This window comes from Populus alba, chromosome 5 (assembly GCF_005239225.2).
Source record: "Populus alba chromosome 5, ASM523922v2, whole genome shotgun sequence".
Taxonomy (NCBI): Eukaryota; Viridiplantae; Streptophyta; class Magnoliopsida; order Malpighiales; family Salicaceae; genus Populus; species Populus alba.
Window position 1 is genome coordinate 49,683 of NC_133288.1, and position 18,611 is coordinate 68,293.

Consider the following 18,611-nt stretch of genomic DNA (forward strand, 5'->3'; position numbering starts at 1 on the left):
TAGTGCTTCCCCCACATGTTTTAGCTTTGTGTATAGTAAAATAGAAAAATCATGGGGAAAAACATCATAGCAATTTATAATATTTTAAAGGAAAAAAAATTACAAGGCTAAATTTTTAACCAGTTCAATATTAAAAAATAAAATTGACAAAGATAATTTAAAAAAAATTAAGAAAGAGAAAAGCACTATAATAATCCATATTAATATGCGAGTAAAGCTACACTACTTTCCCCACATGTTTTAACTTTATATATAATTGTTTTTTACCTAAAACTATTGGTTTTAACTATATGAAATAAATGATAACAAAGTCAAGTTTAATTAAAAAGAAAAAAATCATATCAAATTTGTAAACCGGAACAACATGAGTTATCCTAACAAATAGATAAAGTATTTTAACCCTGTAAAAAGGCGAAATGCAAAGACATAAATTACAAAACTTAATTTTCAATTACATCAATATTTTAAAAAATAAACAAAAATAATTTTTTTTAAATAATAAAAAATATAAAAAAAGAAGAAAAACTGAAAAAAAAGTGAAAAAAACTACAAAATAACAAAAAAAGAATGTGAATGAACAGTGAATTCCTCACCTTATTACTTAATTTTAGCATTAAGGTAGCCTTTCCACCCATTTCGATGTATTTTTTTATCATAACTTGTTCCTAAAATATGAAAAGCACAGCCCTCACAAATCTACGGGATATTATTTGTAAAATGGCGCGTTGAGCCTAAGCTCAAACAGGCCTACTCCAGGTGAAAGCTATAATAAGCTCACCAGTCACCATGCTACCATAATTATTAAAACCGGTCCAGAGTTAACTTGGTTAGAAGATCAAATTTCAGGTTACATGAATTAACTTGAATTAACTTGAAAAAATATTTAAAAAATTAAAAGATTATTTCAAAAAAAAATAAAATATTATCCCATATTAAAAAAAAAACTATGTTCTCCAAGAAAGTTTCTTATACAACATTAAAAAAAAAAAAAAAGACCTTCTGCCAGTAAAGTTTGTTGGCTGCCATAGGTGGTTTTGAGCTGAGCTGAAAATCGTGTGGCGTTTTATTTTATTCAAAGTAAAATGGTCACAGTTTTTATGGTCCAGGATTAACCTTTTGCCTCCTTTCCATTCCCTCTTTTCAACCTTACGTTAATTCTTTGAAAATGGTCAAGGTTTCATGGTCCAGGAAAATATAAAGTTAAAATAGCATTTTTCCATTAGAGTGCACATCTTAAATTATATATATATATTCACTATTTAAAATATATATTAACTGTTTAGCTCTTTAGTATTTGTTATTGGAGTTGCTCTAAATATGCTTTCAATTCTATATTAAAAAATTATAATTCTTTTTTATTTTTTTATATAAAAAATTTATATGGGTTAGTAACTATCAATAAAAAACTAAAAAGATTGTGTGTATAAAATTAGACTGAATAATAAAAAACCTTTAATTACCCCTTATACGCGAGTCAGTATCTATATTTTCTAAATATTTTGTTTTCTATAGTAATTTAATTTTTGACTCTTAAACTTAAACTTAAATTACTATTTTAGATCCAACCCAAAAATATTTATTCTAGCTCTAAAAAAATTTATGAGGCTTGGTGTTTGTATATTAATATCTTTGTTTGTTTTTTTAATGCAACTAGGTATTTCTGAATTAATTTTTCCTTTTAAAAAAAAAAAATACTTTGAATTGGGAAACACTAAAAATATATATATGTTAGTCTAGGTATTTGTAGTTTAATTTTCTATTTTTTTTTTATTAAAAAAAAGTTTATGCTAGATTGTGCCGAATCACCCGGGTGATTGGCAGTTAAGCCAGGTCTTTCAAAATCAACCACACACCTGGTAGTGTGGTAGCGGTTGCTTTTCAAATAGCTTTTCGTGCCGAAATATATGCCAATGATTTTTTTTATTTTTTTAAAAATTATTTTTGACATCAGCACATCAAAACGATCCAAAAAATACAAATCACACTTAATTTTAACACAAAAAAAAATTAAAATTTGATGAAACACAGGTTGAAACGCAATGCCAAAAGGTGTAGTAGGGTGTAGTACCAGTCTAGTAACTATGCATCATGGTAGTGTTAGGCAAAGAAAGCACTCTTTTTTATGACATCGGGACGCAGGAGGAAGCACTTTCCTCTCTGTTTTTTTTTTTTTTCAATTGTAACAAAAAAAAATAAGTAAATTAAGAGGACGAGTTGTTGTTTCTTAAGTGGTAAGAGAGAGTGAGGGTGAGTCGGTGAAAACGAAGGAGGAAAAGGGCGGAAGATGAGATGTCAGGGGGGAATATCCTTTCGTTTCAAGTGATGGGAGAGCCACAACTCAGCCGAACGTTTCGATATTACCTCCACCTGCCTCCCACTCTCAACCACACATTCTCTCTTTTACTCTCTCCTCTCCTGTGTCTCCCTCCCTCCCTCTCTCTCTCTCACTGTCATGTACATACAAGCAGCTGGAATAATCAGTAGTGCTGTATTTTATTGCTCTCTCTCTCTCACATTCTCAATCCTTCCATTTCTCCTCTTTGCAATAACAATAGACGGTATAATAGAATTCAAGACAAATCCGGTCCTCAACCTTTCTACTTTTTCCAAACGCAAACGCAGATTAATAAATTTATACACACTCTATGTTTGTGTCAGATACTGGGCTGAATATTTCTAAAGAAGATGACGATATTCAAGATCAAGCAGAAAATAGACCCCACCTCACTTCCACCAACAACCACTGCATCAAGAAGAAGAAGAATAAGTTTATGGTGACCAATAAGAAGAAGAAGAAGAAGAAGAAGGAGGATGTTTCTGTCAGAGAAAGTTACAGTACTAGTGATCATCGATTATCCGGTGGTGATGGTGGTGGTGGAGGAAACATTGATTTCAACAAGCCAACCAAAGTGCTCTTCTTTCCATTTAATAACCCCAACAAATTTTTCTATAAAAAAAGCTCCCCTTTTTCTCCATCTCCTTCTTCTTCAAGTACGGCCGCTGTTTCTGGTAATGCCTGTTTTCCAGGTAAGATTAGTAGACCTATTTTCTTTTGTTTTAAGCAGCCCCCTACTTTGGAATCTTCTTCAACATCAGCCACCCTCCAGTCTCAAACAAGCGACCCCAATAATCCTAACTTCACTTTCGACCGGTTGAAATCTTTGATTGAAAACAATGATTTCTTTTCCAAACAATGCAACCCCCACTCTTTATAACATACTTCTACTTTCTGATTCCACCTACCTCATCATTTTATGTTCATCCATCTTGTCACCCAACACCACCCCCACCACTGCTACTACTATGTTTTCATCTTCTTTACCTGCTAGCTTCTAAAAGACTGCAGATTGATCATATGGGTCCACCTCTTTTGTGACACTCTTTTAAAAGCTTTGCTCTTTGATTTCATTCACTGGCAATTCTGCTGTGCCTTGAGAATATATATTAATCTCCATTCATATTCTTGATTTTTCCCTCGAAAGTCCAGAGTATACTCTGCTTGCCATCAACTTGAACAAATTACTATTGCTGAACTCGGTTTTGTCTGCTTCCTACTGCTATGTTAACTGTTTACCTCTTGGATGGAGAATTGGAGTTGGAAGCAGCTCTATGATATATAATATTAAGGTACTTTCTATTGTAGTCACACACACACACACTGCTACTACTATGTTTTCATCTTCTTTACCTGCTAGCTTCTAAAAGACTGCAGATTGATCATATGGGTCCACCTCTTTTGTGACACTCTTTTAAAAGCTTTGCTCTTTGATTTCATTCACTGGCAATTCTGCTGTGCCTTGAGAATATATATTAATCTCCATTCATATTCTTGAGTTTTCCCTCGAAAGTCCAGAGTATACTCTGCTTGCCATCAACTTGAACAAATAACTATTGCTGAACTCGGTTTTGTCTGCTTCCTACTGCTATGTTAACTGTTTACCTCTTGGATTGAGAATTGGAGTTGGAAGCAGCTCTATGATATATAATATTAAGGTACTTTCTATTGTAGCCACACACACACACACACATATATAGAGAGAGAGACAAAACTACATATTGGGAATCTTACACAATTCAATATCAATTGTTTCTCAGGATGCAAATTTCAGGCACAATTATTGGTGAAGGCTAGGGAGCTTCAGAAGGATATTGATATTAAGAGGGCATGGCTTAGAGCATTCTGGTCCTCTGCAATACTGGAAGAGCTTTCCAACATCTTTGGTTTTTTTTTTATTCAATCTCTCTATATACAGTGGCTGAGTCAAGTAGTTTGAGAATTACTTCTTGCTTTTTACAGCACAGTTCCATGATCACTCCTGATCAATGCCTTTGAACTGTTAGGTTGAATGAGTGTTGAGGTCTTTGTACGAGCGATGGAATTTTTGACATGTTGAAATCCTTGATTGAGAAGAATGATTTTTATTCCAAAGGATGCATTATTTTCTAATGTATAGACATGATATTTTTCTTATTTCTTTAAACACAACCACTAAAGTCAAGTAGTTTGAGAGTTATTGTTGTTTCTGTACTGACAGTGCAGTTCCCTGATATTTTTTTTTAAATTAATGTGAGGATTCGAATCAATTTGTTTTGTTTATATGCATTTTGATTAATTCCACTATCTTCAAAATTAATTGTTATAAAAACTATTAATAATCTTGAGAATTTGAATTTATAACTATTAAAAAACAAATTTAAAATCTTATAGTTAAACTATTCCTAGATAATTCCATCTTTGCCATGTGCTTTTAGGTGCATTGGTGTTGAAGGTTTTTAGTATGATTGATGAACTTGAACATGAATTCAACTTTGCCGTATGACTTTTAGGTTCATCTACTGTTTATTTGGATGTAGATTTCATGAACGATTATATGCATAGACTAGGTAAATTCAGAAGTATTCAAGCACATGGTAGATATGGAAAGAGTAATTGTGCCTCTCTTGGATTGTAGATTCTTGGTTTCTGTAATTAGATGTAATGCCGAAACTGCTTTTGTATATATCCTAATTGGTTACAGTAACATTTTCAACTAGCAGCTCTTTTATCCAAGGGAACGAGTTTCTTTCTTGATGACATTCAGCATGAAAGTTGCTGGCTAGCTACCTATACTTGAGCTTAAATCCTAGTGGAAACGAGTAGTGAGGGCCATGTCCTTAAATGATCACATACTCTTTAAGAATCAACATACTTAAAGACGGAAAAATTTACAGGTAAGGTGTGTGTGTGTGTGGAATACCTTGCTAGACACAAGAAATCCTGTTTAGTTAGCAGCGTATGATACAAAATACCTTTGGGTGCATATTTTAAATGCCATTGCTATGAATCTCAAAATGAGAAAATTCCTTCAGATCAATCTTTCTTGTAGTAGCGTGTGCCAACTGCCAACTGGTTTACCCCAATCCTTCTTGTCTGGAATGTAACGTGTAAGACCCCGATAAGGTGTCTGGTGTCTGGCTATCTTTATTAGGGCCAGCCTGGTTTTCATTTCCAGAGTACTGCTTAAGTGCTTTCAATCACACATGTTTTTGTTTTTTCTTTCTCATACGTTTTGTATTTCTCTTTTGCTGGCTGCTTCAGTTATGCTTTCTATTTTCAGTCTGGAGTGTAATGTTTTATGGATTTTGGCATATTTTATGCAATAATGTTTATATTAATGAGCTATCCAGATAAGTCAGCATTTTTCTTCAGATGGATTAATTGTTTCCAATGCCTGAGGCTTGCGCGATTCTCTGCTTGTATTCTTGATCTTCTCAGTAGAGCTACCATCAAGAATTATAGAAAACAATGGTGTCTACAAGTTGAATTTTTTATTAGTATTATTCTCTGAATAGGTAACAATTATATTTTAAAAAAATATAGTAATTTTGTATAAGATTTGATATGGCTCCTATAATTGATTAGATTTACATAATTACTGCCTATACAGATTTGATTTGAATAGACAGTAATCAGATTACAAAATAATATTTGATCTAGTTTCTATAATTAATCAGATTATAGAATTGCAACTCATCATGTCAACAAGAATCTAGTTACGGGGGAATTCAGTAGGATTTAAGCATATGGAAGAAACGACAAGAGTAATTGTGCTTAATCTAAAATGTAAATTTTTGTTTTAAATGGACTTTTGGTGCATACTTCGTGCATACTTCTTGTGCATACTTCTGAATCTAGTGAAGCTTGTTTAGCAGTTTGAATGATACTTGATGATGTTTCAAAAAATTTAATATACTTAAAAATAAAGTTTTTTGAGTGTTTAAATAGTGAGTAATTACGCGTTCACTTTAATTGGTCGATGATAAAAAACCTAACATTTGCAAAACAATCTCTTTTTCATGGGGTTTAGGGACCTTCCACTAATAAAGTCAATGACTTTTGATAAGAAATTGCAATAAATAAGAGAATAAATCTTTTGTTCTAAGAACAAGAGTGTTTGTTCTTAGTTGTGTATGATAAATGCTCGGAAAATAAAAGCATGAATATATTAGAGAATAGAAAAGGTGTGAATCATTTACTTGAGTAGTTCAAATGGTATATATAGTCTTTAAACATTGTCACATTACTTGAATGAAGCGTCATTTTTTTTTATAGCATTAATGAGAAATAAATATCTTTTGCACAATATTAATGAGGGATAGACATCCCTTAAATAATATTAATATTGATAAAAATATGGTAGGCTATTTGAAGACTTATGCATCTAAGGATTTAAAGAAATGATCATTCTTAACTTTTTTATATTTTATCTTAAAATACATGAAAATAACCAAATAAATTCTCGTGACCTAACATGAGACATAAAAAGATTATCAACTTCATATGCAAACCCCTAGATAAATCCATAAGGATTATGAAGTAAAAAGATTAGTTTAGGTGCGCGCAAGCTGACCCGGACACCTACGTTAATCTAAAAAAAAAATATGTTAAGCAAGTAAGTTGAGTATTTACACTAAGAGGAAGATAATAGATTTTGGGAATTTGAAATAAAATGCTTATGTGTTAAGTTAAAAATGTAAATATAAAAAATGATTGAAGAATAAAAAAGTACAGAAACACAAATAAAAACTAAATAAAAGTAACATATCAAGAAAAAAAAATGTTGTTGTATAAGGTTTATTGAATTTTAATATTGTCCGGGTTAAATCTGGCATAAACAGGTGCTGAGATACAAGGAATATTATCTAGAAAACATAAAAGGTATAAAGAAAAGGATGCAGTGGGAATTCGCAAATTATATATATATATAGCAGAAAAAGAATGAAAAATCTTCAATTTTCTTAGCTTGATTAGAGAGAAAACTTTTGAGATTTTTTTAGTTTAAACACTTAGACAATTGAATTAAAATAGGCTAGTGAGAGAATCAATGAAGTAAACAAAGAAGAAAGTTTGAGGAATCTTCATTTGGTTAGCATTTGGAGTTTGTATTATTGTTTGGTAAGTAGTTCTACACTTACATTATCAAGTTTGATGGAAGTTTAAGCCAATTGAATTGGGTTCTTTATTTGGAAATTTAGGGTCATGTTAAATTAGTTGTTAGAAGTGTTAATACATGTGAAAAAGATTATTATTGATATAAAAGTTGACATTCTAAAAAAGAAAACATAGAGAAGAAATGAGGGGAGTGGTAGGCCAAGTATAGAAACAAAAGGAGGGGCGAATTCTTATTTTGCTGTATATGTGTAAAAATTGTAAGAAGTTAAAGTAAAGTGTTATATATTTATATGTGTTGGTTGAAAAGAATTAGATTATATTATCAACTTTGCTTAGCATAATAGAATTTTGTGAGTTATGGTGTTAGAATGAATTGTCACTGAGGAGGAATAAATTAGTGCACTTTGTTTACATGATATATGTAATGAAAGATTTTGAACTTAAAATTGTGATAGAAAAACATTAGAAAGGAAAATAAAAGAAGAAAGGTTATGGCCGATTATGAAAACTATCAAGAAACAAAAATGATTTAGTTGTTTTGAGAAACGGCTAGATCAATTTAAAAAATGGTTGGACCGTTTCTCAAAATGATTAGACCTTTTTGGCCACTGTCTAATTTTGGCCTGATTTTGTTTTGTGGTTTTTTCTTAGTTTTCTTTGGTTCTTTTGGGTTTTTTGAAAGGAGATGAAAATTGTTTAATTAAATTTAGCACAATAAATAGGATTAGAAATTGAAATTAATACAATATATTTTCCAGTACAGGTGAGATTGCAGATACCATACAACAGTAAGGGACAACTAGCAGAGCACAAGCTCCATGTTGGTGCTAGACACCTTAAAACAATTATTTATTTATTTTAAGTTAAGTATGCATATGAAATTCCATTTGATTTATATCTTTAGATATCAAATGATGTGCTGAGCTAGATGCTCTACTTTAGGGACTATCGCCTAGTTTTGGTAAATGCCATGGTTTAGGGATTAGCATTTGATTTAGGTATGTTGAGCTAGATGCCATGTTTAAAGGACTAACATCCGGTTTAGGCATGTTGAGCTAAGTGTTATGATTTAGGGACTAGCAAGCTATTTGGGGCAATGAGATTAGTTACTCTGGATTATTGTTTATTTTTTGTGTCATAACTTATTTCTGAGTTATTCCTCAATTTTTTTTTTTCAAGAATAAAATAAAATAAAGCCTAGCAATATGAAAAAAGCAGGTCGAGGAGGTTTTTAAACATATAGAAAAATCAACTTGTAATTTTGGATGAACTTCGAAGCTTAATTATACCTTATTATACTCGAATGAAGAAATAATGCAGATTCAAGGTTAAATTAAAATGATTATTTGATGAATCTGTGTAAAACTTAAGTCCAAGAACATAATTAATTTTTTTTTATAAGCCAATATGTTTAATCATGAGCCAAATTAAAGTTTAATTATATTTTAAAAAATGATTTGGATCCAATTACAGGATTTAATTAGGTGTAATGACTTAATTATACTTTAAAACGGGTCAAAATAATTTTATTAAGGGTTTAATTGGTGAAACGTTAAGTTTGGAAGCTCAATTTGGGTTTAATTGAGAAGATTGAAATTTTAAGAGATAAAATTTAATTTTTCAAGTCAATTAATTGAAATCAGGGACAAAATCACAAGAAAATTAAAGTTTTGGAGTCAATTGGGGGTTAAATTGAAAAAAATTCATAGCCAAGAACGAATTTGCAAAAAATGTCAAACTATGGGGACCCAATTGATTGAAATCAAGGGTGAAATTGAAGGAAATTGAAAGTTTAATGGTCAATTGAGGGTCAAATTGCATAAATCCAAAACCAAGGACCAAACTGAAAAATACATTGCAATTAGAGGCTGATTTTGAAAATCGACAAAGGTAAAATTGCATTAAATTAGAAGTTTGAAGAAAATTGAAAGTGTAATGGTTAATCGAGGGTTAAATTGCATAAATCCAAAACCAAAGACCAAACTGAAAAATACGTTGCAATTAAAGGCTGGTTTGAAATTCAGCAAAGGCAAAATTACATTAAATTAGAAGTTTGGAGTCAACTAGGGGTGAAATTGAAGGAAATTAAAACTGAATAACCAAATTGAATTTTGGCTAAAATCCCTAATGTAAGGCTAAAACGGTGACATTTGTTTTATAAAAAAACCAAACGATGCATCATTTGGTTATTGCTCATTGTCTTCTTCTTTTTTACCAAAAAACGCTGCCTAGGTGGCTGCTTTTCTGGAGCATTTAATGCTACATATCTCCACAAAATGTGACAATACATGAACCAAAATTATCACCTAACATTTCTTTACAGCCTAATATAGTCCATTCAGGCTAATTAACAACAAAGAGGCTATGACGCTGGCCTAAAGAGGTCAACTTATACAGTCTTTAACTGTCGAATTTAACAGTTCATGATGCTTACTTTGAACCAACGATTGAAATCCTTTCTAGCTAAATCAAGGGTCAAAATTTTTCCCTAATAAAGACAAGATTGCCCTTTTCCACCCTCTACAAATATGGTTGGATTTCATGGTTTAAGCATCAAGAAAATTGGGTCCAAAGTTGGCCAAAATAAGCCCTTCTCAGTTTTTTCCTTCCCAAATAGTTATCTTCCTTCTTACTTTCTCTCCATGTCGTTCCAACCACCAACCAGAGCCACCACCAATTTGTCTGACACCATCTCCACCACACATCACCAGCGCAACCACCAATCGGCCATCCCCGGGTTCGAGATAGCCACCGTGAACTCCTCTGGCTCTTTTACAAGTTTCATCTCCCTCCTCCCAAAATTAACACCGAACACCATTTTTCCTGCCAACGTCTTAAGCCCAAGTCAGATCTCCTCATCACAATAACGACCACCAAGTTAGGTTACTTTCCTCTCCTTCTTCCTCTTCTCCTTCCCCACCTTGTCTTTATCACCCTGAATTCGTTCTGCATACAAGTGCCAAATAATTAACCCATACGTTTGGTCTAACCAGTTTTGGCCTAGCCCGTCCAAAAAAACAGAAGAAGCCATACTTGTTGGGTCACTAGTCTGCCCAACATAATTGGATCCAACCTAGTTTGTTAGGTCGAGCCAAACCCATACAATAATAATAAATTATTATAGTATAGTATAGTATATATTAAAAAATAAAAATTCAAAAATCCTTTTAAAAATTATGATTTTCTCACATGGTTTTCTATCAATTTTGCATAATATCAGACTGTATATTTACATTGTAAGATACAGATCTAGTATCAAATACCCTATTTTCTCAAAAATATTTTTGAAAAATTAAAAAAATCTCAAAACTTTTAAATTAATTTCCCTTTCCAAAAAAAAAAAATTATTTTTTTCATGTATATGGCCAAGTCCTAAAAAGTTTTCCAAGCATATTTCATAAAAAAACAAAAAAAAATGTAACTTTATCATGTTTTTTTTTTAAACGAAAAAAAAAAAGAATATCGTAACCAAATTATGATTATCCTTTAGGATTTGGCCAAAATATCAAAAACTCTTTATCAATCAATTTTTTTAAAGTTTATTTCAGATGGAAGAGTGCAAAGCAACCAGCACACCAATGAACCAAAAGGAAAAGCTAAGCAAGAATGATGGGGCAGATAAAGTTGATGAAGGATACTTTAGAAGCATGATTGGATGTTTAATGTATCTTACAACAACAAGGCCTGATATTCTATTTGCTGTAAGTCTCTTATCTCGTTTTATGCATGGTACTAGTGAATTACATTTAAGAGCAACAAAGAGAATACTGAGGTATGTTAAAAGGACTGTCAGCTACGGGGTCAAATTTAAGAAGTGTCAAAGCTTCAAGTTGTATGGATTTTCAGATAGTGATTGGGCTGGTTCCTTTGATGATATGAGAAACACTTCAGGATATTGTTTTAATCTTGGTTATGGAGTTTTCTCTTGGTGTTCAAAGAAGCAGGAGATTGTAGCACAATCCACGGCTAAAGTAGAATTTATTGCAGCTACAACAACAGTAAACCAAGCTTTATGGCTTCAAAAAATCTTAAATGATTTGTCAATGGAGGAAAGAGAACCAGCAGAGATTTTAGTAGACAATCAAGCTGCTATTGCAATCTCTCATAATCCAGTATTTCATGGGAAGACTAAACACTTCAACATCAAGCTTTATTTTTTATGGGAGGTGCAGAAAAATGGTGATATTAAGTTAATTTATTGCAAGTCTGAAAATCAACTTGCTGACTTATTTACCAAAATTTATTGCAAGTCTGAAGATCAACTTGCTGACTTATTTACCAAACCACTTTCAGTAAGTAGGTTTGAGTATCTAAGGAAAATGTTAGGAGTTTGCACTTAAAGCAAGGAGGAGTGTTGAAGTTTGCTTCAAGATGCTGCGGTCAAAGATCCTGTTTTTAGTTTATATTTTCCTGCAATAATAATAACTTGTCCTAGTCATTAGAAATTTGTTAATCTGTTAGTTTGTTAACAGATCATGTCTTTATTTTAGCATTTTCAGTTGTAATTTGCTTCTATAAATATGTACGAGATTGCTGTCAACAATTAAGTAATTCTGTTTGTAATTCATTCTTAATCAAAGAGTGCAGTATCAATATTATTTTCTCTTCTATTCTCTTGTTCTTCAAACACCTCAAACTCTAGCAACTACAAGAAACACTTTCGTCAGATTTCTTTATTGTTTCACTGTTTTTAATTCAAACACTTTCAGATACCATCTCCAAGTTGTTAACAGAGTTTCATGAATTGCCTATCCTTGTATTGTCTTCTTCCACGTACAAGTCATCGAACCAATTAATTAGTTCCTATGTGTGTGTGTGTTCTTCTATGCACAAGTTAGTGAACAAACTAGTTATGTACATGCAATTTGAGTGAAAGATTAAGAAGAGTTAGATTTTAGCATTGGTATCCTCACTACAATCTAATAACGAAGTAAAACATTTCTGCATTAATTTCTACCTTTGGTATAGACAATTGCTATATGTAAATTGTTCTTTGGCCTAGAAACACAAAAATCTGGGTGCTATGTTGATTACCCCATCATTTTTTACTCAATTCTTCATATCCTTTTAGCTCTAGCTGTCGAATGTCCTTCACAGTTGTCTTTTACTGAATTTGTAGTTTGCTAAAAATTCTATAATAAATTGAACTGATTATATATTATAAATAATTAAAGTATTCTTTAATGATATTTTTTACTTTAGCATTTCTGAGTTCCAACCTTTTCTTTTTACTCTTGACGATAGCCTTTAGTTAGGAAAGGCTCAAAAGGAGGCTCATACGTACGAATAAAAGGGAAAATTCATTGAAGATTGAACTAAAGTGAGCCTAGAGGAGGCCTATAAGTATAGAAAATGAGGTAATGGCCCAAGGGTTAAAGGTGATTTGGGTCCATAATATGCCTGTAAAATTAAAGGTGATAAGACCGAAGTGAGGCCTGTTATTTTATAGGACAGTGGGTTGGAAAGAGGCCCGAAGACTAAATGAGTTGAGCTGAAAAAAGGCTTGGAAGATTAAAGGAAATTAATGAAAGAGGCCAGTAAAATTCAAGATAGTTGGCCTGAAGAGAGCTCCGTTAGATTAAAAGTGATTGGGTAAAAAAAAGACACGTACTATTAAAGGAAATTGAGTCGAAGATAGGCTAGAAAGATTAAAGGTTATGGGGTTGCAATTAGATCCGTAAGATAAGGTAATTGGGATAGAGGCCCTCCATATTAAAGTAAATTAGGCCGAAAAGAGACCTATAAGATTAACAGATATTGGGCTAAAAGAGGCCCGTGCTCCTAAAGGTAACTGGGCCGAAAGTTGCCAGAAGATTAAAGGAACGGGGGCCAGAAAAGAGGCCCGTAAGATTGAAGGTAATTGGGCCAAAATAGGCCCATAAATGGCCCTAATATTAAGGGTCAGAGCTGAAGATAGGGCCATAAGAAAACAAGGAAAGCGCCCTAACATTAAAGGTAAGTGAGCCTAAGTTAGGCCTATAGAAGCAGATAAAGGGAAAAGTGGCCTTAAGATTAAAGGAATGTAGGCCAAAGGGAAGCCTAAAAGTATAAATAAAAGGGATGATGGCCCAAAGATTAAAGGGAAGAGGGTTGAAGGTGGGCTTATGAGTACGAATAAAAGGGGAAATGGCCCAAGATTAAAGGTAAATGGCCCGATGAGAGGCCTATAAGTACTAGAAACTGGCCTAAAAAGCTCAGCTGTGTGGGCCAAATGAAGGACCATAAGTCTGGATAAAAAGGTGGAATGGCCCAAAGGTTAAAGGGAATTGGACCAAATAAAGGCCCATGTGTACTCTTCTGTTTTCGAAGTGCTAGAGGAGTGGGCGGGAAAGAGAAGCAAGAGAACACCTTCGACTCATTATTCTCTACAATTACTAGTATCAGTCTCAGTAAAGCTTTCTCTCTCGGTGCCATTAAAGTCAATTGAGTCAACTCAGTAATGGGTATCAAGGTGAGTAAGTGAGCGAGTTCAATACAAATCTTTATCTTTTCTCTTCTTGCAGTAATTTGTCATATTGATGAGAAATTAGGGTTTTTTTATTATTATTATTTCAGGAGTTAATTTGATGGATTGAAAAGTAGGGTTTAACAAAGTTGTTGGTGGACAATGCACCAAAAGCTAAGAAAGAGCAGAAATTCAAGAGCTACTTCAGCCGCAAGATTGCTATCGATGCCGGCATGAGCATTTACCAGTTCCTTGTCTATCTCTCTTTCTTATTAATTAAATATCCCCCCCTTTTGAAGTTTTTTATTTAGTTTATTATGTAAAATGAAAAAGGAAGAATCTTGATTTGATTTGGATTTAAAAAAAAAAAAAAAAGGTAATCTGAAAGACAGTACTGTATGTGTTTGTGCATTGCAGAGTGTAATCGGAAGAAGTGGAACTGAAATGCTGACTAACAAGGCTGGTGAAATCACCAAGTTGGATGCAGACTAATAATATCTTTGCTACCTCCTTTCTTTTAGTGTTTTTTTTACCTGTATATGTATATAAAATGGAATTACTTGTATTTGATTGCCATTGTTTTTTTTTTTCTGGTGATTTATTTCGCAGTTATTTGCAAGGGATGTTTAATCACCCGAAGTTTAGTTCAATTTGGTTTATTTTAAGAAACGAGCCTTTAAACATGTTGAGTATAGATGATTCTTTAAAAGCTCAGCATGCATGTTTTCTTATTTACAGCTAACATTATTGTAGAAGATGGGGCTTTTGTATATCATTTTGTTCACTATTGTAATTGGCATCCCAGTCCTCTTTGTGAAGTTCTTTTGTCATCCGTTTCATTTGCATGTACAAAAAACGCACCCTTGGGAAATATATTATTTAAAAGATGCAAATATTGAACTTACCCCATATCCAACGATGAATATGTCCATAGGAGATCACAGTTTCCAGAGACCACTGATTATAACATAGGCATGTCATTAGTTCCATTAGGAAAAAAAAAAACTCTGAATATCCGACGTAAATCATACCAAGACATATCCCTAGCTGTATAATTATTCTGGGCATATCTAACTGCAAGAACATTGTATCATAAGAAACTGGAAATCCAGGATGCAATGGAATTGATTGATTAAAGTTATTCCACACTTAAATTCAACAACAATCTTCTATATCCGGGATCTTAACATATAGAAAGTGAAATCTCAACAGAAGAATCTAATCCAATTCCCTCATACAAGTCTACAACAAAAAATACCTAATCACAAGTTAAACAATATCTATAGTAGAAAACATATATATATGAATTAAAATCAATTGCGAGGCAAGGGCATTGAAGCTTATAATAAGACCAGCAATATAAATTGGGGCATATACCAAATAAACAAGGTATATGCTAGAGGAATACTTATCCTTCTGGACACTTCTCTCCTAGACAACACAAACAAAATTATGAACTGGAAGGAAAAAAAAAAAGAACGAAATCCCTCAAAGCATAGCAATAAGTCGATAGCAGATACTGGAATAGGTAGGCTCATGCTAAACAAGAGATTAACCTGCAAGGACCGGTAGCATGTTTTTCCAGACTTACAAGTGTGGCAGCGTTGAATGTGCTTCTGAGATCACCGTAAGTAAAATACATATATTAAGAAAAAATATATATACTCTTTGTTGGCATGCATGAAAATATAATTTCAAATGTACTAGTGTATTTGTAAGAACTTGAGAAAAACTAGGCGACACATATTGATCAACTTTTTTAGATATAATTTCAGATAGAGAGCAAACTTTCCTACTAAATATGCAAAAAGAAAAAAAAAAAAGAACGTAGCATATCTGTTATTAGTTTACCTGTTGATCAAAAAGAGAATCCTGATGTGCCCAATGATAATCGTATCCAAAGCTGATCATTCGCAAAATAACCGTGAAAAACAGAATTTTCTAAGTGGAACCAATCATACCAAATTATTTTTTTCTGACTTGCATATTAAGCCTCTAAGAATATATGCAGTAATAAAATCTAGAAAGGTAAAATGAGTTAAAGAAAATACCAAAATTAAAGCAAATGTGCCATCTAAAAGTGCCACGATAGTTGTCCAAATATGACCATTGTTGCCTAGATGATAATAAAAGAAGACAAATTCGATAAGTGAAAGTAGTATAATGTCGAATTTGAAACAATTAATCAACTATGTAAAGCAATAGCTAAGACGTAACCTTAGCTAAATGAAGATAATAATTGAGAGGATAAATAGGATGCTAGAAGAGCAAAGATAGAGAAGGTTAGTGTAACAGAAGGAGACAAGAAATCAATCAAGCAATTGAGTAGTAGTGTTGTTGAAGATCACCATGCTCCATAAAGATAAGAGAGGTAGGCCAAAGAAATGAAGAGCCACAGAAAGTACATACCTCTACCTTTCAAAGAAAAAAGGGTCCTTAAAGAATTGGCAAGTAGTGGGAAAAGTCCAAAAATAAGAGTAAGAATAAGCAAATTAGCACGGAAGTTTCTCCATTGAGCATCACTAACATCTTGTGATTAAAGATTGAAGCTTTAGCAATTGAAAGACATAAAAATATGAAAAGGAAGAAAACCCAGAGAAGAAAAGTTGAAAAAGAAAGGAAAAATGTTACATTGAGACGAGGAGGGAGAAGTCATCTAGGGCGTAAAGCATAAAGCTTTGATTCATGATCTGTTTCTGTTTTATAAAGTAAATTTCAGAAGAACAGAATAACCAAAGAGAAAGAAAGAGACTTTGAGAGATGGAGATGGTAAAGATAAGGAAAACAGTACCAAGAGAGAGTTGGAGAGATCAATGGATGATGAAAGCGTAGAAAACAATGGCATAGAAAACCAGAAAGATGAGTTCTTTTCGCTTCCAATTCTTGTCCTTATCCTCCTCCTCCATCTTCATTACTGATGACATTATTTATAGTATAAGTAATATTAATATAGTGAATTAAACTGGTATCAACACCAACTCATTGGTTTACTTCCTTGCTTCTGCAAACTTCAAACTGCATCAATCACCTTCTCTAGTTGTTTTGGTTGCTTAGAATTGAGGCTTTTTTAATGGCCCAAAATAGCATCATAAGACCATCCTATACAAAGCCCGATTAGGCAAACTCAGCAGCTAGCATGGGCCACTTCCAACAATCTCCAAATTTCATTTTACATCAAACATTCATCTCAACATTTTGAAGTTTTCTTTCTATAGAAATATTCAACATTTTTAGAAACATATACAAAGTATGTTGAATCAAACAGAGTAGAGAATGAATTGCCTTCCTTCTTTGCAAGAGCCTAAAATCCTAACATTCTGCAATTTCAATCTACAACATCACTATATATAGTAAGTACAATGTCAAACTGAAAATGCTCTTTAATTTTTCTTTGGATGCTACTCAGTCAGGCCAGAGTTGAGTTTTGTAGTACTTTTCTTGCGCCTACTATTTGGTAAATGGGAAATTAAGCATGGTCACTTATCACTGTGAAATCAAGAATTTCATTTCTTAGTAGATAATTAACAACTAGGTTAGTTGTTTAACTTTATTCTATTTTATTACTTTTAAATTTATTTATGACTCAACACTTAATAGAATGTAATATTTTTGAAAAAAACTTTTGCTTTACAGTAAAAGATAAAACAATGAAATCCCCTACATGCCAATAATTAACAACAACAAGGTTGGTGGAAAAGAAAGTATCCAGCAGAAATTCCTCGTGGGAGTTGGTTTTGTAGTGGCATTAAGTTGACAACTAGAGTAATTTTCCAAGCAGCAATTGGATAAGGAGAAAGAGGGAGTATCCTATAAGGAAAAGAAGAAGGAAAGTCCAGGTCTTGTTGATGATATCCTAAAAATCCAATTAGTCTGGGAATAGAGTTCTTGGGTTGAACAATCGATTAATTAATTGGTCTTAACAATTTCCTTCATTCTCCTTAGTCAAGGTAATTGATAGCTTATACTTGGTTCTTAGTTAGCCCAAGTTGCTCGTGACTAGTACTTGCAAAAGGTTCCTTTTGGTGGAGGCGGGGACTATCAGATGCTTAAATAAGTATATTTTTAAAGAGAGAAAATACAAGAATATTCTAGAGAAAGATGCTCCAAAAATTTATATGCAGCAGAGAATGAATATCATGAATCTTTGTTCTAAAGGTCTCATGGTGCATTTATAGTCCATGAGTCTTGTTCTTTTATGAAAAGGAGAGCTCACAACGTAATTATGCTGATAGCATTTAATTAGGGATAAATATCCCTTACACCTGTATTAATGTTTGATGAGAATATGATGGGTCCTTGGAGGATGTTTATACACCCAAAAAGATGGTAGAGAGATTAGAGTTTAAGATGTCAAAATTAGCTTCTATGGAAGCCGAGTTCTTTCCTAAGGTCGGACCTAAAAAAGGATGGCCGTTGTCTTAGACTTTACTAATTTCCAAGTCCAAGTCTTTTGGGTCCGACATGTTTGCTAGACCCACGTTACCTTGGACTTGGCTAACTGCCGAGTCTAAGTGAATTGTGTCTGGCTTGGTTGACTGCCAAGTCTAGGTGCTGGGCTTAGTACACTACCAAGCCCAAAAAGTATCTGGGTTTGGCACACTATTAAGCCCCCATTTAAGGTATGCTTATTTTCTTGGACATGCCTAAGAGAGGAGGGTTATAAGGGTTTTTTAAACTCTTTAAAAATAGGTTTATTAGTAGCCCTTAAAGTCTTTGTGATATTGATACGCAAAT

The 18,611-nt window shown here is 32.9% G+C and overlaps 1 non-coding gene across 1 annotated transcript; it reads left to right on the forward strand.

Annotated features, from left to right (window-relative positions):
• The first annotated feature begins 2,213 nt into the window (after positions 1-2,213).
• Positions 2,214-4,471, forward strand: LOC118052850 (uncharacterized). Its single transcript, XR_012169958.1, has 2 exons — positions 2,214-3,993; positions 4,096-4,471. It is a non-coding gene; the product is annotated as an uncharacterized protein (transcript).
• The last annotated feature ends 14,140 nt before the right edge of the window (positions 4,472-18,611 follow it).